This window comes from Helianthus annuus, chromosome 5, assembly GCF_002127325.2.
Source record: "Helianthus annuus cultivar XRQ/B chromosome 5, HanXRQr2.0-SUNRISE, whole genome shotgun sequence".
NCBI lineage: Eukaryota > Viridiplantae > Streptophyta > Magnoliopsida > Asterales > Asteraceae > Helianthus > Helianthus annuus.
The window spans coordinates 55,099,693-55,123,853 of NC_035437.2; the positions used below are offsets into that span (position 1 = coordinate 55,099,693).

At 39.4% G+C, this 24,161-nt stretch overlaps 2 non-coding genes across 2 annotated transcripts; both read right to left on the reverse strand.

Moving 5' to 3' along the window:
• Window positions 1–17,611: 17,611 nt before the first annotated feature.
• On the reverse strand, window positions 17,612–17,718 carry LOC118492661. The gene has a single exon (XR_004894664.1). It is a non-coding gene; the product is annotated as a small nucleolar RNA R71 (small nucleolar RNA).
• Window positions 17,719–23,718: 6,000 nt separating this feature from the next.
• Window positions 23,719–23,825, reverse strand: LOC118492658. The gene has a single exon (XR_004894661.1). It is a non-coding gene; the product is annotated as a small nucleolar RNA R71 (small nucleolar RNA).
• Window positions 23,826–24,161: the final 336 nt, after the last annotated feature.

The following is a 24,161-nucleotide window of genomic DNA, read 5'->3' on the forward strand; positions in this document are numbered from 1 at the left end:
TGTTAGGAGCAACGCCTGGCTCAGGGGCCATGGCTGGCTCCGGATTAACAAATTCCATCTTAAAATCAGCTGGATTAACCATCACAGGGGGTTACAGGATCCTCCAAGGGCTGGTCTAAGTGTATGAACTCAAGGTCATGGTCTGGATCAACACCAGGTGGAAGAACAAGATCACCCTCAATACCGTGATCAAACTCAAGCCGTGTGCGGGAACCGGTGCAGCTGATGATGCCGTATCAGGGTCGGCGTCGAGTGAATGGTGCTGCACTCCCTATATATGCGAAAATGCGGAAGTCAGAAGTTCAAATGAGTCTGGGACAGGGGAATGGGCATAAGTTTCCCCTGCAGGAGCGTCCGCAAGCAGTAGGTTAATTCCAGCAGCAATAGGGCCTCGCCCTCAAATGGGTCCTCTTTCTAGTAGATCGTTATCGTCGTCAGAGGCCATGTCAGGGGGGGCATATCAACAATAGGATAAGCGGCAAGGGGTACAGGAACAGGGACCACCACGAGTGGCAAATTCCCAACAAGATGGCCATCAGTAGGCTCTGCTACGACATCAGGCAGCGCAAAAGGGGCTGAAAGTCGTCATCGTCTATGCCGGTAGTATCGGAAATGTACACCTCGTGCTCCGCTGCAACTATGTCGTCTGACACTATGGCCATGGGATTCGTAGTGTCCATCCTTCTAGCATGACGTTTGTAACACAAACACATATACGTATAATAAACAATCATATATTCATGTAAACATGTAAGTCATCAATAAACAATCAAATAATTCTCCTAGTCCCACTAGCCTCCCAGTCTCCTAGACTGACATTCCTAGTCCCACTAGCCAAATTCCTCCCAGTCTCTAAGACTGCTCTATCATCCACCTCGACCTCTTAGATCGAGCCTCGGCCTCCAAGACCGAGCCTCAGCCTCCAAGACTGAGCCTAAAACAACAAACATCTACCTCGATCTCTAAGATCGAGCCTCGGCCTCCAAGACCGAGCCTCAGCCTCCAAGACTGAGCCTAACATAAATAACATCTACCTCGATCTCTAAGATCGAGCCTCGGCCTCCAAGACCGAGCCTCAGTCTTCAGGACTGAGCCTAATAATGAATAAAGGAAATGTGCTCAACATTTGTTTGTAAAAACGTTTTGGATCTGGACTTAAGTGGTATGCAGAAAATGTTTTCGTGAGAGCCCTAGTGATCATAGTCTAGACTCGAGAAGGAATCCTAGTTCGCTATGATCAGAGCTCTGATACCAAGCTGTCACACCCTGGCTTTGCGGAAGCGTGGTTAATTTGGTGTGACTTCTTAATACCATAGCTTAACCATAACCAGCTATATGAATTTAAAATCATGCAAAGTCATCCATTGAAAATAAAATTGTCAAACATTGTCTAAATGGGTAAACACCCAACAACCATTACTTGTCTTAAACAGTACAACCACTACCATAGTGCAAACACAAATAAACATGGTTCAGGGGCTATGGCCTGTCCAGGAAAGAGCCATAAGCCTTGAACCCGGATGACTCTGAGTCTAAATGCAGCGGGAAATCCTGCTAAACCGTGCCAGATCCTTAATTCCCTGAAATACATGTAAGTTGAAAAATCAACAATAATGTTGAGCGAGTTCATGCAAAAGTGAGTATATAAACCTTTATCTTTATCAAAAACCTGGTATGTAGCAAATAAGGAAATAAAAGAGATCACCAATGGGTTGCAAGTCCACTGATATGTGTGAAGTGCAAGTAGGGATGACTCAAACCTAGCGGATTTATGCGTCGGGCACTAAGTCACCCCGAGGTCCGTTCAGCTGGACCTGGGGCTGGGCTCGCTACACCCAGATAGATCTACCGCTCCTGTCCCTCGGTCCTCAACGAGGATTAATGGCCTCAAGTTTCTGCCTACCCACTCACATGATCTAAGTAATAACCCTCCTTATGCTAACCATACCATGTATAACATATCCATAATCATTGTAACATGTATTTCACCCCCGCAGTTTATAAAACTGAAAACAGTTAAAAGAAAAGGGGGACATGAACTCACAGTGAATGCGTCACAATATCAAGTAATCCAAATATCCAGGTGCTGCGCAACGACCTACATGTGCTAATTCTATTAGACGGATGGCCGTGCTTTAGCTTCATAGTTTATATTTTTGGGAAACGGTTAGACAACCGCTCCGTGTGTATACTTGATAACGTATTCTCCTTCCCAAGGATGGGGGAATTAATACATGTGTAATTATATCATTTTATTAAGTCCCACTTAATATATTTTATTCCTAATTCCAAAATATATTTATTTTTCTCAAAAACAATATATTTCCTTTTCCACATAATATTTTCCCAAAATAATATATTGACAACACACGCGCTTATGAGTATTTCCGAATAAAGCGTAAGTTATGTTTTGGCGATTAAGTGGTAATGATAATTACCGTTGTAACTTATATTCTTGACGTATAAGCGTCCGTATTATTTCGGGCTCGACAAGGTTTGTAAATATTATTTTTACTCTAAAAATAATATTTATACATTTTCACAAAATAATCATAAACAGTGTGATGATAAAATATATTTACCGAATATATATATTTATCACGTTTATTTTTGTGAAAACCCCACCTCCGATTATTTAATAAATAAAGTCATGGCGAATATATTTTGTAAATATTTCCAATAATAGCTCTAACACTTGTAAATAATTCTAAGTGTTAGATTTTAGAAAAATTTCGCCAGAGTTTCCCCTGTAACTGGAGGTGGCCACGCTTTCAAGCGTATCATTTTCTTTTACAAAATCATTTCAACACTTTCTTTATTTCAATCAATCAATTTTCAACATAATAACCAAGTTTCAACACTTCAAACTTGTAGACTAGAATGTAAAATCGCATTATCACATGAACTTGTAATTTTTCCAAAAGTCGTATTGTAGCTCACTTTATATTTAGTGGATCTATTCATAAAATAACTTAGTCTTGCAAAAACCCCGTCTTTAGAAACAAATCACTCTTCACAACTTCCCGACAATTTTTTTGTAAAAACTGTTATTTTGTCGGATCTTTCATTTTACAAGTGTTTCTACACTTGTAGTTTATAGAAAACATCTTTTATTAACATGTTATCCACTTTTATAAAACATGATTTTCTCGGCACCCGGTCCTACGAATATACCACTTGTACATACGTAGATCGGCTCGTTTTAAATACTATTTTGCATGTCAAAACACTTTTACACAAGTTCATGTTTCCCGTGTGGTGGAGTTTCACCTTTTAACCCTTGTACCGCTAGAAACAAGTGTATGTCAAGATTCGGGATCTTAACAAAGTCGGGTTAAACGATGATAAGAGCCACCACATCATAGATCGGGCCACAATAACCAACATATTCAAATACTACGACATTTACACGCGTTATGAGCTTTTATCCAACGATATACGCATTTTAGTAGACTTTTTAGATTCATCAAGCGGGTTACCAACATTTAACCGATAAAAAATCCTTTTAACCACTTTAGACATGACTAACAATGAGTTTTAAACAATATACCTCTAGCTCGGGGCTAGGGAAGATTCTAGTCGAAAACTGCGTGGATAAAAGCTAACGGTAGAGGTCCTTCAACTTCCGTTTGTTCCGAGCTTCGTTGTATGCGATCACCGACACTTGTACAAGCTTGGAATGGCAAGAATTGAACCGAAAAATGGATGGATGGGGGGTGCTATGTTCGGCCGTGAGGGAGGAGCAAGGGAGAGAGAGAGATTTTCTTGTGTGTGTGTGTTATGTGTGAGAGAGAGTGGAGGGTTTTTATAGAGATATTTAGCTCCATCGTCCAACGGTTCTCCATGCTCCTAGATACTCGCGTAATCTAATTAAATATAATTAAAGTTGTACTCTCATGTCACATCATAGTGACCGATTCCATTAGAAAGAAATGGCATCCGGTTCGATCTCGATTGCTCAGTTAGAGTTTAGTTTAGTTAAGTGGGTTAACTTTAAGTGTTAACTCCGTTAGTTGTTTAATGCGTTATAATGCGGGTGTTAGGGTAATCAGGGACCCTAACTGGCTCAGAAAAATACTAATAATATTTTTGACAATATTTTTATGTTCCGGGTGTAGTCCGGTTGTTCGGTTGGATAGTAATCCGTTAAAGTGCTTAAGTAATCCTTTAAGCGTCATAAATAATATTTTTAGCGACACAATTTATTCTGCAAAGTGTCAGGAATATTTTCTCATGTTTTGGCACTTTATTAATTAGCTAGAAGCTAGTATGTTGATAAAAGTGCTGTGTTTCGTGCTTAAAGTATGTTTTAGGCACATCCAAATCTCTATATCTTATTCCTAGAGACGTAATCATACAACCCTTGTATCCTTACACACACTATGGGTGTAATAAAATAATTCTGGCTCATTCAGGCCTTTAGAGGCAGTGTTTGCCTGATGCTGGCTATATCAGCATGTTCACTGTGTATCCGTTTAGTGCTACTGTGCTTTTTGTGCATCAAGTTTGTCACTAGGGTTCAGCATGTAATTAATGTAGTGACGGAAATCAAAGTATGATGCAGATATGTACAATTATCAGAAATCAAGTAGCAGTTTATCAGCAAACTCAGTAAAGCACAGTGATTAGGCAACAATTAATAATTAATTAGGTCGTACGGATACCTGGTTTTGAGAGGGTTGTCACAACCATTGTGACTTGTCACCATTGTGACAGAAAGCCAAATAAAGATAAGATAGGAACCATTGTAATCGCTCTTATGCTGTAATTTATAACTATGGGTCATTTCATAAAACCTGAATGAACTCACTCAGTATTTCCCTGCTGACAAAACCTTTTTCAAACATGTTTCAGGTGATCTGTTGTGAGCAAAGAAAAGTGCCAGGAAGCACTACCAGCTTAGAAAAGTGGCTCAGTGTAAATAAATAAACATGTTTTGAAAAATAAAGAGTTCCAGTGAAATCACATTAATGTAAATTATGGGATTTATCCCTCAGTTATGAAACGATCAGTTTTAATTATTAAAAGATCCTGTTTTAAAAAGACTTCCGCTGTCGCCTAAAATTTAAGTACCGCGGGATTTCTATCCCGCGGCTCCTGAAACGGGTCAAACCGGGTCGGGGGCCGTGACATTCGTGGTGAGAAACCTGCTAGTAGTCTCAAGATCATGTCTTGTACTTAGACTCGGAAGTATCTGTGAAAGAACTGTGTGGCCTTCTTGGCACATGTCATAGCAGATAAAGGAAAAGGTAAGTCCATTCAAGATATCCCTGTTGTTCTGGATTATCCTGAGTTATTTCCTGAAGAGTTACCTGGTTTACCCCCAGCGCGCCAAGTCGAGTTCTGTATTGATCTTGTACCTGGTGCAAATCCTATTGCCAGATCTCCATACCATCTTGCACCGTCTGAGATGCAAAAGTTATCTAAATAGCTTTAAGAGCTTTCTGACAAAGGGTTTATCCGTCCTAGCTTTTCATCTTGGGGTGCTCCAGTCCTTTTTGTCAAGAAGAAGGATGGATCTTTCAGGATGTGTATCGATTATCGTGAGCTTAACAAGCTTACCATCAAGACTCGATATCCCCTACCTCGCATTGATGATCTCTTTGATCACTTACATGGTGCTACTTGTTTCTCAAAGATTGATCTAAGTTCTGGGTATCATCAGCTTCGTGTGCATGAAGAAGATATTCCCAAGACAGCATTCCGCACTCGATATGGGCATTATGAGTTCACAGTTATGCCTTTCAGTTTGACTAATGCTCCTGCTGTTTTCATGGACTTGATGAATAGGGTTTGTAAGCCTTATTTAGATAAGTTCATCATCATTTTCATTGATGACATCTTGATTTATTCTAAGACGCAAGTTGATCATGAGCAACATCTTCGTCTTACTCTGGAACTCCTGAAGAAAGAGCAACTTTTTGCCAAATTCACCAAGTGCGAATTCTGGCTTAAGGAAGTTCAATTTTTTGGGCACATTGTCAACGAACAAGGTATTCATGTAGATCCCTCCAAGATCAGTGTGATTAAGGATTGGGATACGCCTACTACTCCTACTGAGGTTGTTCTTTTCTTGGTCTCGCGGGTTATTACCGCCGCTTCATCGAGAACTTCTCAAAGATTGCAGTTCTCCTAACTGCTCTAACTCAGAAGAACAAACCCTTTGAATGGGGAACCAAACAAGAAGAAGCGTTTCAGACCTTGAAGCAGAAGCTTTGTGATGCACCTATTCTATCTTTGCCTGAGGGCAATAATGATTTTGTCGTATATTGTGATGCATCAAACTTGGGTCTTAGCTGTGTTCTCATGCAAAGGAACAAAGTCATAGCATATGCATCGAGGCAGTTGAAGATACATGAGAAGAACTACACCACTCATGATCTTGAGTTAGGTGCAGTTGTCTTCGCTCTCAAGATCTGGAGACACTATTTGTATAGTACAAAATGTGTGGTTTTCACTGACCACAAGAGTCTTTAGCATATCTTTAATCAGAAAGAACTCAACATGAGGCAGCGACGTTGGGTTGAACTTCTAAATGACTATGACTGCGAAATTCTCTACCATCCTTGTAAGGCGAATATCGTGGCTGACGCATTGAGTCATAAGGAGCGTGTCAAGCTTCATTGTGTCAAAGTTCGATCTGATTTTCAAACCCGCATTTCTCAGGCTCAACATACTTGTGTTTCACAAGGTTTGATGGGTAAGGAATTACCCTATCACATTAAGCCCGATCTTGAACTGAAGGACAATGGATCATACTATTTCATGGACCGTTTGTGGGTCCCAAGTCAAGACAATCTTTGCACCTTGCTTATGGATGAAGCTCATAAGTCTCGTTATTCTATTCATCCTGGTGCAGACAAAATGTATAAGGATCTTCATACTCAGTATTGGTGGCCTGGTATGAAGAAAGACATTGCCTTGTACGTATCAAAATGCCTTACTTGTCTCAAGGTTAAGGCTGAACATCAACATCCTTTTGGTTTATTGGAGCAACCAGAGATTCCAGTTTGGAAGTGGGAAAACATTGCAATGGATCTTATTACCAAACTTCCGCGCATTAAGAGAGGTCATGATGCAATCTGGGTAGTTGTTGATCGTCTAACAAACTCAGCACATTTCTTGCCGATCCATGAAGATCTATCTGCTGACAAGCTTGCTAAAATCTATGTGGATGAAATTATATCTAGACATGGTGTTCCTTTGAATATTATTGCTGACAGAGATGCTCGATTCTCATCTCGTTTCTAGAGAACCATGCAATCTGCTATGGGGACCCAACTTAATTTGAGCACAGCTTATCATCCACAATCAGATGGCCAAACTAAAAGAACAATCCAGACTTTGGAGGATATGCTTAGAGCTTGTGTGATCGATTTTGGTGGTAGTTGGGATTCGTATCTTCCGTTGATTGAATTCTCCTACAACAATAATTATCACTCCAGCATCAACATGGCTCCTTTCGAGGCTCTCTATGGTCGAAAATGTCATTCACCAGTCTGCTGGAATGAGATTGGTGAGGCTCAGCTTACTGGACCTGACCTCATTCTAGAGACAACAGATAAGGTTAAGAAAGTTCGTGATAACCTTTAGACAGCTAGAAGCCGTCAAAAGAGTTACGCGGACCGACGACGAAAGCCCTTGGAATTTCAAGTCGGTGATTGTGTATTACTTAAGGTCTCACCTTGGAAAGGTGTGATCAGATTTGGAAATACAGGAAAACTTGCACCTAGATATGTTGGACCATTCAAGATCGTCGAAAGAATCGGTAAGGTAGCCTACAGACTTGAGTTACCTCCTGAACTTGGAAACGTTCACCAACCTTTCACGTGTCCAATCTCAAGAAGTGTTTAGTTGATGAAAACCTCCACATACCACTTGATGAGATTCGTGTTGATGACACGATGCATTTTGTTGAGAAACCTGTGGAAATCATGGACCGTGAAGTCAAGTGGCTTAAACGCAAGCGCATTCCTTTGGTCAAAGTTAGCTGGGAATCTAAACGTGGACCAGAGTTTACTTGGGAACGTGAAGAACAAATGAAGGCGAAATATCCACATCTTTTCTCATGAGATTCTTCTAAATAAATTTCGGGACGAAATTTCCACAAGTAGGGGAGACTGTGACACCTGTGCTTGTAATCATTGTAAACAGTTCAGTTATCAATGAAATAATGTTACTTGATCCCAATGTTTGTTTGTTTATGTTTAACATTTTGCATGTTTTGATTTTTATTCAATTTCAAACTCTATACCACTTTCTAGAGAATTATACGCAAACCGATACGTAAACATAATCAGTTTAACGCGACAAACACTCTGTAACATCAACATATGCTTAACATACCCTAAATAACCTTTACATAACTTAGAAATAAGTTTTGAAGGCTTTGGTATGGCAAAATCAAGTTTATTCGCTTACAGGGACTAAATTCGACAAACTGTGAAAGTACGCCGATTCGTACTGTAACGGACAATCCGGAACATGACCATAAGTTAAACATACCCTAAATATCCTTTACATAGCTTAGAAATAGGCTTTTAGGGGTTTGGTGTGCTAAAATAAACTTTTTGGTCATTCAGGGACTAAAAGCGTCAAAAAGTGCATAAGTTTGCATTTTCGCGCATATCTTACGTTCTGAATATACCCGGACATCCAAAAGTTTATGTAATCATTAAAATATTGTACTTTAGTGATTGGCATGATAAAATTCCATTCGTCGCGTAATTTGGATCGGTTTTCTCGTCCGTTCGTGTTTCGTCGTAATTAACCGAACAACGCAACCGTACGGCCAAACGAACTGACACCCGACATATTTTTGAGTATTAAATAAAAGTTAAAACATTGATTTTTGTAAATTACGCTAAATGAACTTCTAACTATCAAAACCTTAATTTTTGACATTATAACAGCTTATATAACATATTAGGACATGTTTGATCATATCCAAATCATCATTTCTTGTGTAGAGCTCGGTTCGCAACCGAAAGTTAAATAGTTTGACTTCTACTTTGAGTTTCGATTTTGACCTGTTTGAGCAAGATTAGAGACTGATTAAAGATTGTTATATGATCATATTATTGTAAGGAATAACCCTTAGATGTTATACCTTCTGATTATTCTATTTGTCGGGTCTATTGCAAAGTCCACATATTAGGCCAAATAAATGCCTAAAATGCCCTTATGGCACAAAATATGATTTTAAAACAAAATGAACATCTGATCTGATTATGAAACTGATGTCATGATAACATGAAATTTATTTTGGCATTATCGATTTGTGTTAGACCCATTCTACCACCCGATACAGCATATGCGTGTACGACTAGTTTAATAAGCATAAATTATATAAACTAGACGAATCGGGTCAAAATCACTCCAACTCAGTTCTAATCAGAATGTTTGGTTATTTAACCCCTATCATATGAGTCCTTTGTGCCCGGAAGGGTATAAACCACATTCTATCTAGTTTCCGCTTAATCTAGCGACCCGTACTTATCATTTAAAGTTAACCGGTCAAAGTCAGATGACTTGTATAAGACCCGTTAACATTCTAACGGATCATAGTTCCATTCATTCCAGACTAGGAGCCGCCGGTTTTAGTTTTTTTGATTAACAGCCGTTTTTAGCGTCTTTGAATGGTATTAAATTATGGGAGAATGTTGCTTAAAAATTTAAATAACCCATTTTAATCCTTTTTGCTTGATAACTTAAACATTGGGGGTTAATACGACTTTGTCCTGGATATCCTCGGCTCATTTAATTGCAAATTGTCACGACCTAAGCGCGGGGTGTAGGCATACACCTAACAGATGCTAATGCTAATTTTTATGATATTGAAAATGTGGTGTGTCGGTTAATCATGTACCAACGTTTAGTTCCGTCCCCATATGTATTGACAAGCATGTAAAACTGGTAACAAGAAACATTATATTATCCCATGTTACTTTTAAAATGATATACCAAATCAAAAACTTTTTAAAATATTTTCAAGAAGAGTAGGTTAATTGTATTTACCAGTGAAAACTGACGTATTTTTAAAAGACTATGCGCAGATTATATAGCAAATACGATATAGATTGTAGCTGCTCGGTCTAGGAGATTTGGAATTTGCAACTCCACGAAAGACCTTATTAGTCTCAAGTCATATTTTATTGTATTCCGTCCACATGTGGATCTTTTAGTAAGAGTCGTCTGTATATTATTTTTGAACTTTGGACTTTTACGTTTGTACTTGTAATAATTATTTTAAATTCCCATCTTCTGCTGTGCTTTGTGATTACTGATATCAATCGCCACGCATAAACCCTAAGTCCGGGCCCACCGAGAATCAGGGTGTGACAGGCTCAGAAGAAGCAACGAATGTAGGCGGTCTATATGAATGAGTTTGTGGCATAAAAATTACTAAGCTAAAAATTCAAAAACAACCTAAACCTAAAGGCACAAATTGCAAGTAAAGGCACCTAAAGGCAGAAGAAAAATCTAAGAAAGCAAGTAATACTAGGTCAACGACTCGGGTCGCTCTCAAAAGTGTCAGTGCCCCAGAAACGACGCCAAAAACTTGATGTGTGAAAAATGTGTATTAATTTCAAAAAAGTTTTAAAAATGGAATCGCTAACTAAACCATACACAATTGACAAGTACATCGGTCGCAGTGTAGTGTAGATGGCAAGACTATATATCAATCTATGGATACTATGGGCAAACTCTCGATATTGAACCTCTATAAAAAAAACCTAGTCAATTCTAATGATCGGTTTATGATTTTCTAAAAACCTAACAAAACAAAGAGCACGAAAAGCATTAAATGGTGATTCACTCAGACAACTCCGCAAAGCAAACTGAACACAGCAAACCGACTTGGAGAATGGGATCTAAGATCAGATATGAGAAAGAACTACCTAGGTGTTGAATCCCTAAACTAATTAATGATATCCTGACTGTGGCTATGGATTGAATACCCTGATCTACCTGATAAACCTCCCACTAGAGATGATAAACCGTGCATGAAAATGAGCAAAATGCAAAGTGCTATGGTGGATCGGCTCGACCTATGGATACCAAATCCCGCAAATATTAGATATGCGACAACTTAGGTGTCAAAATCCTCAATTTGTGAAGCAGATAAAACCTTGAAAATGGAAATCCTAGAAAACCTTAAACGCGAAAAATAGAGGAATCCAAGATATCGGCCACCCAATCTACCCAATAACGGCTAGCTAGTAACCTAGCAAACCTAATTCTCCTCCCGATTCACTAGGTAAGGATGCATGTTTTAGTTAGCTAATTTTTAACTTCTTAACTAACTTGAATTATTTCTAAAACAAGATCTAAACCAAAAACCCTAGAACTGACGATTTAAACTGACTTCTAGATATAGGTGAAATCTCTAGGTACCTAAAACGATGAAATCAACAACCAATAATCAACAAAACTAACATCAACATGCAATATCAAGCTCAGATTCAAAGCATAATCATGTAAATCGCATAAAACAATCAAAACCGAGTCAAAACATCATCACATATCATCTAGATCATCTCAACCTAAGTAGTTTAAGAGTTTAGCTAGTCATAATATTCTTTAACATAACATAAACACAATGAAATTCCAAGCAAAACATGTTTCTAAAGCAAAAGATACGAAAGAACAACATATTATCGAACCCGTGATGCTCAAAACTCGATCCCAAAGCTTCCTAGACCTTCAATCTGCTCCAAGGATCTTCAAATTTGTCCAACTTTTGCTCTGGAATGGCTACTTTGCGAGATAGATCAAACCCTAGGTTGATAGGGCTTTATTTATAATTTTTTTTTTTTTTTTTGCAAAACCATAGCCCTTACGGACCGTATCCAACATGTTTTACGTTCCGTAAGGTTTGTATATATTTAAAACAATCTGGGGTCCATTACGGACCGAATCTGGTACCCTTTACGATCCGTAAAGGGTCCAAAAAACAAAACTTTTCCGTTTTCTTGATTTTGTTGATGCTCGACTTCCTGGCCTCGTATCTTCTTTCTGTTTCTTCCATTTTCTCCACAAAATTGACTGGTTTTTCACCAATTCCTGCAAATTCACATATTAACCAAATTAATATTGTAAACCCGGAAAAATCACATACGAACAACTCAATATATAGGGAATTTGATAGGAAAAATATGTATAATTCTAAGCATATCACCGAGTCAACCAACCACCACCGTAGAATAAGTGACGAAGATAAAGAAAAGAAGTTCGACGAAATTAAACATAATATAACACACCACAACCTTCGAGCGAACTTGTTTGAACACATTTGGAGAGTTCCACGAAACGACCCTGATGAAGAAGGAGTAGATGATTAATGCTTACGTAATTTTATTTTAAATTTATGTAAGTTTATTTAAAAAAATTTAAGTATAAAATAATAACAAAAAATGTGTGCCACGTGTCGAATAACGCCCACTAAACCACGCCCGTCCCACACCCCTCATTTTTGCCACACGCCCAGTTTCTAACGCACGCTGCAGTGTCGTGTACGTGTCGCATAACACTCTATTTTCAAGTCCCTTTACACCACATACTCTAAAGCAATTGCTTCACATGCTTTATGGTAGAGCCTGCCCTCCCTCTTAGTTTCTACTCACTTTCATAACGTACATGGTCATATACCCTTAGCTTCTACTCATCACTCATCTAACCTTTTAAGTTCATAACGTACAGGGTCATATACCCTTAACCTTGTAAGTTTAAATCATCTAACCGATCGTCATATACCTATTTAAACTAATATTGCTCATTTTAAAATTTAACAATTTAAACCAAATTAAAAATAACTAATTAACTAGCATGACAATTTTGGAAAAAATAGAAACTTGCGGACTGTGATTACAACTAGGGATGGTTCAAGCAAGTGGCGAATCTAAATATTTTTTTACAAGGGGCACAAATTGGCTGAGTCAAACACAAGGCGGGTCAAAACAAGTCGGGTCAAAATGAGTCGGGTAAAACCAAATCATACTTATCCAGTTAATAATATTGTAAAATTATTCATACTTATTTACATAATAATAAGATAAATTTTTCTTGAAAATAGTTATCTTCTTTTAAAAAAATTTGTTTAGAAAAAAATAATATGTACTTATTTCGTTAAAATTTGTACTCCTTAATTTATACCATCATCTTTGTTTAATGAAGTACATACAAACAACAAAGTGAACTTTAGTTGTAATGTGTAATATATAAAATGTGAAAAACAAAGATTTATGGACGGAAAACACAAAAGTTATGTAAGTGGGTCGGAGTGCACGGAGGCCCACCCTACCTCCAAGTTGAATCTGCCACTGGTTCAAGCTAGGGCCGTTCAAATTGCTCGCCGCTCGTCGCTCGCTCGACGCTCGTTCGGAAATTGCTCGGAAAATGCTCGTTCGATTTGACGCTCGGTTGTAAATGAGCCGCTCTGCTCGGTTCGGTTTGTAAACGAGCCAAGCATGAGCAAAGGTCCGCTCGGCTCGGTTCGGCTCGAATTATTATTTTAATTAGTATATATATACATATACATATACACATACATATATATACACACATACACCTATACATATACACACACACACACTTATACATACATATATACTTAAATATAAATTAAATTTATAGTTTTATATGTATCAATCTATTAGATTTTGGTCAACTATATACAAATTTACAACTATATCTATACGTACTAGCCCAACCACACCAATGAAAAATTAAAATCAAAACTAAAAGTTAAACCCTAAACCAATAAACAACAGTCTATTCATCGCCTCAATGTTTCATGTCGTTACCCTAAGTCGATCATCTCCTTCTCTCAACGTAATTGTTCGTGCAATATGATCATCACCTCGTCAACCACAACATTGTTATTCATAAGAAAAATATTATGCCATGAAACGTGCATGTTTTTAAAGACATAAAAACTTGAGACCCAACATTATCACTATTTCTATCAACAAATTTAAATTGGGTGACACGGTTGTCCAAATCGCTCGAACTTCGCTCGACGTTCGCTCAGAATTTTTACTGCTCGAAAAATGCTCGCTTGATTTGATGCTCGGTTTTAAATGAGCCGCTCCGCTCGGTTCGGTTTGTAAATGAGCCAAGCACGAGCAAAGGTCCGCTCGGTTCGACTCGGCTCGTGAACAGCCCTAGTTCAAGCTATAGTGTTCTAGGTCCTTTTCTCCTATACTGAAGATTACCAGAGATACAGGAGTAAGAATGATTTTATTCGGTCATTCATTATTCACATCGTAAGGACGACAACAGTGAAGACAAGAGTAAGGACGTTCAAAAAAAAAAAATTACAATTATCATATTGTCGAATTTTTTTATTCAATTACCATCATATTATTGAAGTTTTTTATATATAAGTATATATTATAAGGGTCCAATTTTTTCTACTATCACATGACACTCGAATTTTCGAAGACAACTCTGATAACATAGTACCAACAATCGTATACGGGTAAATCAATTGTTATCATACTATACAAAGATCGAAAACCCTAGAATGTTTATTGTATCAACTTCATCATCTAAAGCCACTAGATCCATCAAAATATACGTGGCAATGAAAACATTTCATTGTGGAGAACCCGTTCTTTTCCTCCCATTCCAGATAATATACTTGTGATCCACACCCAGGGTAAAATATACATAAATTTATCCCAAAGTCTGTTTTAAATACCGGTATGAACAGGCCGGTTATATCGGTTAAATCGAATATCGGACTCGGGCCTGGTACGGTAAAGACCGGTTAAACCCAAATTTGGTATGTCTTATGTATCCGCGGTAAATACGGTTCTACCGGTTCAAACCGTTGAACCAGTTTGCATTATCTTAAAGTTTGATTTTTTTTTTATTTTAATAAAATAAGATATTAAGGTAATATTGACCTTCCGTATGTAAGGTAATTAGCATACTGTCCTCTATTGCAATATTCCATCATTGTTGAAACCGTTACTCACCTTGTCCATTATAATATTGTTTATAAGTAACTAGTAGGGTGCTGATGTGTGTAAAATGCAACATATAAATGACATCAATTAAGGCATAAAACTAACCCTTTTTAAGTACTAATGTTGGAAAAAGAGTGTTTTTGTCTTCCTTTTGTATTTTCAGGATAAACTGAACTCAAATTCACAAAAGAAACAAAAAGACAGCTAATTCTAACATAAATACAAGAAAAGGAATAAAAGTAGACTGCCCGAACCCTCAACGGCATCCTCCCAAGCGAAGAAGAGAAAACAGAAGCCTGAACACGCCCCGTGCTCAGCCAGCACGGGGCCGTGCCCAAGAAGCAGCAGAAAAGACAAACCTGTAGAAGCTTCTATTGCCCACCACGGGGCCGTGTCCAGTGAGCACAGGGGCGTGGCGAAAGTACGGCAGGCGCATTAATTGTAATTGCGAATTACAATTAATGAAGAGAGAGAGTGTCAGACGGGCACGGGGGCGTGTCCAGCGGACACGGGGCCGTGCCCAGCCTTCTGTTCAGCCTATAAATAGGAGTGCTTGGTTTCATTCCAATCCATCCCTTGGCACACCACCTCTCTCACACTTCATCCACCACCCACCACCACCATAACACCATCATCCACCACCATCATCCATTGTCCATCGTAGAGTGTGTGAGTCGTCTCGGGATCCAAGATTGATAGTAAGAGTTCTTGACAATCAAGGCCATGTTTGCCTAAGTCTCTTACATCACTTGGTGAAGACAAGTGTTTAGTATAATACTTTTTATTTTTAATCTTTTGCACTTTTTATTTGGTTTTTATTAATGACTTTAATAACTAGTTGCTTATATTGAAGGTGATCTTTCCTTATCGTTTGTTCGTGGTGTCTTGGCATTATTTTATTGTCTATATAAAATAAAAGATTTTCACCATTCATATCTCCACGGTCTATATGGAGGTATGTTGGCTACCTTGTCGGGGGTTAAGGGAACGGTTTGGTAAGGGTCTTGCCCTTGTTCAGCGTTTAGAGGTCCTGCAAGGGACCTGGGTCAAATTTAGTAGGATCTCCTTCAATGCCCATAGGTATTGGATGGCGAGGATCCAAACTCTTTGACCCCCTCATAAGTTAACTACTATTAATACTATAACCCGGCTATTTAGGACTGTATCCCTGCTGACTCAGACTACTTAGCCGAGGGTAACGTCACCGCCAAAAGCGGGGCCTACCACAATTTGCATTAATAACTTAATTCATTATCTTCCAATAATCCAACCCTTTATGATTGTATCCTTGCTGACTCAAACTACTGGGTTGAGGGTAACGTCGCTTTCAAAAGAGGGGCCTACTACAATAACTAAGATAATCTCTTAAACAAGTGCAAAAGTGCGAAAATAATCAAAGGTTATACTAATACACGAGTCGGATCCAAGTGATTCATCTTGTCTATCTGTTTTTATTTTATTTTTATTTTTCAGCATTTAGTTAGTTTTTATATTCTTAGTTTAAAAAACATTTTTCTAACTTTTTGATTTGATTAGACGTTGAGGATAAACCGGTACTAAAAGCTCTTGTGTCCTTGGACGACCTCGGTATCTTACCAACACTATACTACGTCCACGATGGGTGCACTTGCCCATATGTGTGTTTAGTGTTAGTAAATATCGTGTTTTATAAATTTAAAAATTGGCTAAAGGTGTAAAAAGTGCTTAATAATATATATAAATTATATACACACTACACACGCATCAAGTTTTTGGCGCCGTTGCCGGGGACACAAGGATTTTAAGAAAGTTAGGAATCAACGGCCTAATCATATTTTTATTCTTCTTTTTAATTTTTAGGATTTTCTTAGTTTTTCAGCTTCTGCAGAGCTCAGCACGGGTCGTGCCTGGTCGGACATGGGCCGTGCTCAGCATCGTTACTGGCAGTTTTTAGTTTTCTAAGTTACAGAAGGCTGACCACGGGGCCGTGTCGGTGCAACACGGGGCCGTGTCCAACTTCCAGTAACTGGGATCTGGAAAACAATCACTGTAACTCCGACCACGGGCCGTGTTCACTGAACACGGGGCCGTGGTGAACCTTCTGACCAGCATTCTTTTCTGTTTTTATTGCAGGACTTGGAACCAGACGCCAATCTTACATAGTGTATGAGCTCCAGTTCTAATAAGGACATAAAAGAACCTCTAGAAGAACCCGAACGCTTTCTCAGAAAAAGATTAAAAGCTAAAACCAAGAGAAAGTTTCGGGTGATCCACCTCCAATGGCGGACCAACGTACCCTCATGGATTATCTACGACCTACCGTAGGTAACCTAGGCGCCGCTATCAATGCTCCGAATGTTGAAGCTAATAACTTCGAACTTCGGCCGCATCTGATACAAATGCTCCAAAACTCCGCAACCTTCCATGGGTTTGCGGACGAGGATCCCCATCTACATATCACTAATTTCTTAGAAATATGTGATACCTTTCGGATCAACGGAGCATCAAATGACGCCATCCGCCTCCGAATGTTTCCTTTCTCACTAAAAGACCGAGCGAAAGCTTGGCTCAACGCCCTCCCAGATGGATCGGTAAACACCTGGGATGAACTAGCCCAAAAATTTCTATATAAGTATTTCCCTCCCGCTAAAACGGCTAAATTAATGACTGAAATTAATACATATTCACAAGAGGACGGGGAATCCTTATATGAAACTTGGGAAAGGTTCAAGGAGTTATTACGCAAGTGTCCACATCACGGCCTTGCGATATGGCAACAAGTATCCACTTTCTATAATCGATTGTTGCCACACACAAGGCAGACACTTGATTCTAGCTCCGGGAGACTTTTAGGTAATCGACGCCCGCATGAAATATATAACCAAATTGAGGAAATTGCTAAAACCAATTTTCAATGGCACACCCCCAGAGGCAATAAATCTATTGCCCCGGGCGCCCATAAGGTCGATGAAAGCACTTCTTTACAAGCCTAAATCGAGACCCTTTCTTCAAAAATAAAAAAATTGGAAATGACAAAAACAGTCTCGGTTATGGCTTGTAAAGGGTGTGGTGGGTCACATGAAAATTGGAGTTGTATGAAAGAAACGGACGATCAACAAGAATTGGTAAACTACATTGATAATAGACCTAGGCCGACGGGTCCTCCAATGGGAACTTATAACCAAGGATGGCGAAACCACCCAAACCTTGGTTGGAGAGAACCCGAAAATAGTAGCAACCAACAAACCCAACGAACAAACTTTCAACAACCAAGAAATGAGTCACAAAATTTCACTCAACAACAAAGTGGACGAGAAAGGCTTGAAGATACTGTATCTCGCCTCATCTCCGACACTGAAAAGAAAAACTCGGAAAGATTTCTACAATTAGAATCAAATTTTAGAAATCAACAAGCTAGTATTCAATACATAGAAAAACAATTAAATCAAATAGCTCAAAATTTTGCCGAGAGACCGCAAGGCGCATTACCTAGCAATACCGAAACAAACCCAAAAGCGCAAGTTCACCTCATCACGCTACGAAACCGCACCGTAGGGCCTGCAGAAGCGCCGCCGCCAACAGAAGAAACGGCACCCACACCTCTGCAGGAAAAGAACTCCCCTCCGTCACCAGAGCCTACCAAAGCTCCTTGAGTTCCGTACCCCGGTAGGTTAATTCGTCAGAAGATCAATGAGCAATTCGCGAAGTTCGAAAGTCTATTAAAGCAATTGCATGTCAATATTCCTTTTATTGAGGTCCTAACACAAATGCCCAAATACTCTAAGTTCATGAGGGACTTCCTCACTCATAAAAAGAAAATTGAAAATTTGCAATTAGTTAATTTAGGCGAAGAATGCTCTGCCCTCGTACGCAATAAACTTCCCCAAAAGAAAATCGATCTCGGAAGCTTCACGATTCCCTGCTCAATAGGGGAGTCCCCCGTTCGTAATGCCCTAGCCGATCTTGGGGCTAGCATTAACCTCATGCCCTCATCAATGTTTAAAAGACTTGGCCTGGGAACCACGAGTCCTACAAAAATGAGCATACAACTCGCTGATCGATCTGTCAAATTCCCACAAGGTGTCATTGAAAATGTCTTAGTAAAAGTAAGCAGATTCGTCTATCCAGCCGACTTTGTCATACTCGATATGGAGGAAGACACCGAGGTCCCCCTCATACTAGGGAGACCATTTCTTGCCACCGCACAAGCGGTGGTAGATATGAATGACGGAACACTCACCTTGAGGTATGGGGATGATGAAGTAAAATTCGGAGTTGGGAAGAGAATAGAGGACGACGACCTGGTCAACTACATGAAGGTTATTGATTCGAGTTCGGATGCTGCTCTCCGACGGTGTAACATGGGACGCCAAGCATCCCACTCAGAAAATATATAACCTCACATTGGGTCTAGCCAAGGACCCTTATAAACGTGGCGCACCACGGAGGCATTCCGCGGAACTATCCTTAGTCTAGTTTAATCTTTTAGTTTTAATTTGCAGGAATAAAACACACTCATGGTATGGATGAAAAAGGGGACGAGAAAAATGGCCCCATGCACAAAGAACGAAGCAACCCGACACAAATCTCCATTACAGAAGGCTCAACACGGGCCGTGCTCAACCAACACGGCCCCGTGCTCAGCCACCTGCAGAAAAACGCCCAGTTCAGGTAACTGGACACGGGCCGTGTTCACCAGACACGCCCCCGTTTCCAGGCTTCTGTCTCATTTCTTTAATTTCTGTTACTAGCACCTGAACACGGGGCCGTGTCCGGTCCCCACGGGGCCGTGTCCAGACTGCCAGTAAGATAAATCTTTGCTTTTTAACACCACATTACACATCCAATCAACCTAAAAATTTATTTTTTGGACACATTGAGGACAATGTGTAATTTAAGTGTGGGGGGGAAGCTAACACTTTGAAACTTTGCAAGTCCTAACAACAAGCCTTACACAAAACTCTATTGGAACCGCTAAACACCCCAAATTTTTTACAAGATTTTTTTTTTTTACTTGTCTAAAGTTTAAGTTAGGAATCACAAGATTAATAAGGTTATATATTTTTTTTTAAAAAAATTTACAACCGAGAGCGTCGTGATAACAAGAACCAACATAAGAAAATTATGAAACGGCATAACAAGTCTAGTTAAAATTTAATTATATATACTTGATCACATTGAAAAACCCATTCCCACAAAAGTGAGTTTTGAGCCTTTATTGAGCATACAAATTTACATCTTTAGACTAAATGCTCATTTTTCGTTTCTTGTGTGAATAGCCACTTGGTTCTTACAACTCTAGAACTTGCCACGACAATTCATTCCCGGTCCTTACCAACTTAAACCCAAGTAAGTAAATGATGGAGGCATTAGGACTAACCATTTTTTCTTTCTACACCATTACTTTTCATTTTTTTTACCACCTACCCAAAATCCCCCTAGTTAACCCCTTTGAGCCTAAACCTTTCGTTTCTTTACCCTAAACCCTTTTTACCCACCAAAAACCCTTTTTATTTTTCACCCTTTAGTTTAGTAACAAGCTCGGTTTTTCGCAAAGCTCGTTCTTTTATGTGACTAAAAAAAATAATAATATGATGATGAAGTTAAAAACAAACAAGGTATGCAAACAAAAGCTTGTTTGAAGAAATACTTCAAAATAAAAAGTCACTAAAAACAAAGTGTGTTATGAAAACCGACGCTTTTTACGCTTTTCGCCCTTTTACTAACCACTAACCCAACCACCTACCTTTAGCCCAAGCCTAACCCTTCACCCAAAAAGTCCTCTTGATATTTTACAAAGGTATAAAAGTTAAAAAGGATGAGGATTGATTGCTTGGCAAGCCTATGGAAGGCGTAAGTTCCATGCCGCTCTCGAGTGATTCACTAAAAAAAAATACACCTTCGGCCGAGTGTTGAGTGATTTCTCCCGTGAGGTATGTGAACTTGTATATAAATGGAATTTTAAAAAGGCATGTTATGCCCAAATAAGTAATTTATCCTATGAAGCGTTCTAAATAAATTATAACGAATAGGATTGTAAATAAATAAAAATAAAACCCAAAAAGGTCTTGGATTCCTGACACTCTATGACAAGCCAAAAACCTTCTCTTCTACCCATTCCATTTGGGAGTGTAAGCCACATTTAAAGAGTTTTGCTTGAGGACAAGCAAAAGTTCAAGTGTGGGGGTATTTGATGTGTGTAAAATGCAACATATAAATGACATCAATTAAGGCATAAAACTAATCCTTTTTAAGTACTAATGTTGGAAAAAGAGTGTTTTTGTCTTCCTTTTGTATTTTCAGGATGAAATGAGCTCAAATTCACAAAAGAAGCAAAAAGACAGCTAATTCTAACATAAATACAAGAAAAGGAATAAAAGTAGACTGCCCGAACCCTCAACGGCATCCTCCCAAGCGAAGAAGAGAAAACAGAAGCCTGAACACGCCCCGTGCTCAGCCAGCACGGGGCCGTGCCCAAGAAGCAGCAGAAAAGACAAACCTGTAGAAGCTTCTATTGCCCACCACGGGGCCATGTCCAGTGAGCACGGGGGCGTGGCAAAAGTACAGCAGGCGCATTAATTGTAATTGCGAATTACAATTAATGAAGAGAGAGAGTGTCAGACGGGCATGGGGGCGAGTCCAGCGGACACGGGGCCGTGCCCAGCCTTCTGTTCAGCCTATAAATAGGAGTGCTTGGTTTCATTCCAATCCATCCCTTGGCACACCACCTCTCTCACACTTCATCCACCACCCACAATCATCCACCACCATCATCCATTGTCCATCGTAGAGTGTGTGAGTCGTCTCGGGATCCAAGATTGATAGTAAGAGTTCTTGACAATCAAGGCCATGTTTGCCTAAGTCTCTTACATCACTTGGTGAAGACAAGTGTTTAGTATAATACTTTTTATTTTTAATCTTTTGCACTTTTTATTTGGTTTTGTATTAATGACTTTAATAACTAGTTGCTTATGTTGAAGGTGATCTTTCCTTATCGTTTGTCCGTGGTGTCTTGGCATTATTTTACTGTCTATATAAAATAAAAGATTTTCACCATTCATATCTCCACGGTCTATATGGAGGTATGTTGGCTACCTGGTCGGGGGTTAAGGGAATGGTTTGGTAAGGGTCTTGCCCTTGTTCAGCGTTTAGAGGTCCTGCAAGGGACCTGGGTCAAATTTAGTAGGATCTCCTTCAATGCCCATAGGTATTGGATGGCGGGGATCCAAACTCTTTGACCCCCTCATAAGTTAACTACTATTAATACTATAACCCGGCTATTTAGGACTGTATCCCTGCTGACTCAGACTACTTAGCCGAGGGCAACGTCACCGCCAAAAGCGGGGCCTACCACAATTTGCATTAATAACTTAATTCATTATCTTCCAATAATCCAACTCTTTAGGATTGTATCCTTGCTGACTCAAACTACTGGGTTGAGGGTAACGTCGCCTTCAAAAGAGGGGCCTACTACAATAACTAAGATAATCTCTTAAACAAGTGCAAAAGTGCGAAAATAATCAAAGGTTATACTAATACACGAGTCAGATCCAAGTGATTCATCTTGTCTATCTGTTTTTATTTTATTTTTATTTTTCAGTATTTAGTTAGTTTTTATATTCTTAGTTTAAAAAACATTTTTCTAACTTTTTGATTTGATTAGACGTTGAGGATTAACCGGTACTAAAAGCTCTTGTGTCCTTGGACGACCTCGGTATCTTACCAACACTATACTACGTCCACGATGGGTGCACTTGCCCATTTGTGTGTTTAGTGTTAGTAAATATCGTGTTTTATAAATTTAAAACTTGGCTAAAGGTGTAAAAAGGGCTTAATAATATATCTAAATTATATACACACTACACACGCATCAAATTTTTGGCGCCGTTGCCGGGGACACAAGGATTTTAAGAAAGTTAGGAATCAACGGCCTAATCATATTTTTATTCTTCTTTTTAATTTTTAGGATTTTCTTAGTTTTTCAGCTTCTGCAGAGCTCAGCACGGGCCGTGCCTGGTCGGACACGGGCCGTGCTCAGCATCGTTACTGGCAGTTTTTAGTTTTCTAAGTTACAGAAGGCTGACCACGGGGCCGTGTCGGTGCAACACGGGGCCGTGTCCAACTTCCAGTAACTGGGATCTGGAAAACAATCACTGTAACTCCGACCACGGGCCGTGTTCACTGAACACGGGGCCGTGGTGAACCTTCTGACCAGCATTCTTTTCTGTTTTTATTGCAGGACTTGGAACCAGACGCCAATCTTACATAGTGTATGAGCTCCAGTTCTAATAAGGACATAAAAGAACCTCTAGAAGAACCCGAACGCTTTCTCAGAAAAAGATTAAAAGCTAAAAACCAAGAGAAAGTTTCGGGTGATCCACCTCCAATGGCGGACCAACGTACCCTCATGGATTATCTACGACCTACCGTAGGTAACCTAGGCGCCGCTATCAATGCTCCGAATGTTGAAGCTAATAACTTCGAACTTCGGCCGCATCTGATACAAATGCTCCAAAACTCCGCAACCTTCCATGGGCTTGCGGACGAGGATCCCCATCTACATATCACTAATTTCTTAGAAATATGTGATACCTTTCGGATCAACGGAGCATCAAATGACGCCATCCGCCTCCGAATGTTTCCTTTCTCACTAAAAGACCGAGCGAAAGCTTGGCTCAACGCCCTCCCAGCTGGATCGGTAAACACCTGGGATGAACTAGCCCAAAAATTTCTATATAAGTATTTCCCTCCCGCTAAAACGACTAAATTAATGACTGAAATTAATACATATTCACAAGAGGACGGGGAATCCTTATATGAAACTTGGGAAAGGTTCAAGGAGTTATTACGCAAGTGTCCACATCACGGCCTTGCGATATGGCAACAAGTATCCACTTTGTATAATGGATTGTTGCCACACACAAGGCAGACACTTGATTCTAGCTCCGGGGGACTTTTAGGTAATCGACGCCCGCATGAAATATATAACCAAATTTAGGAAACTGCTCAAACCAATTTTCAATGGCACACCCCCAGAGGCAATAAATCTATTGCCCCGGGCGCCCATAAGGTCGATGAAAGCACTTCTTTACAAGCTCAAATCGAGACCCTTTCTTCAAAAATAAAAAAATTGGAAATGACAAAAACAGTCTCGGTTATGGCTTGTGAAGGGTGTGGTGGGTCACATGAAAATTGGAGTTGTATGAA